The following is a 513-nucleotide window of genomic DNA, read 5'->3' as shown; positions in this document are numbered from 1 at the left end:
GCCCGATGAATTCAGGACATGAAGTTAAACTGCTAAAAGATGCTGAAATCCTGTTGTTAGTGTTTGTTTCTGTAAATAAGAAAATGGCTAAAAATAAACTAAAAAACAAAGAAAAACTTTATTTGGTTTACTGCCAGACTAATGTTTCATTTCTGCCAAAAAAGGTTAAAAAAATCTCATATTTACAGATTTGAAAAAACAGATTTTCATTTTTTAAAGACCCTACAGAGACTCCTTCAAACTCGTCTGATTCTCATGACACAGAACAAACAAACAAAAAAATCTCTGATTTAGTGACATAAACAAACAAGATTATCATTGATTATAAAATAAACCTACAGAGATTCCATCAAATCGTCTGATTCTCATGAAAACATGAGATTTCTGACACAAACATTGACATAAATAGTTTAGTAATTGTCCTTGGGAACAGAATTCAAACATTTCCATTTTACTAACTCGACAGATGTGATTATAAACGATAACTTTTATCTTTTAAATGTCTCTAAGATC

This window comes from Oryzias melastigma, linkage group LG24, assembly GCF_002922805.2.
Source record: "Oryzias melastigma strain HK-1 linkage group LG24, ASM292280v2, whole genome shotgun sequence".
Lineage (NCBI taxonomy): Eukaryota > Metazoa > Chordata > Actinopteri > Beloniformes > Adrianichthyidae > Oryzias > Oryzias melastigma.
This window is presented reverse-complemented; position numbering follows the sequence as displayed.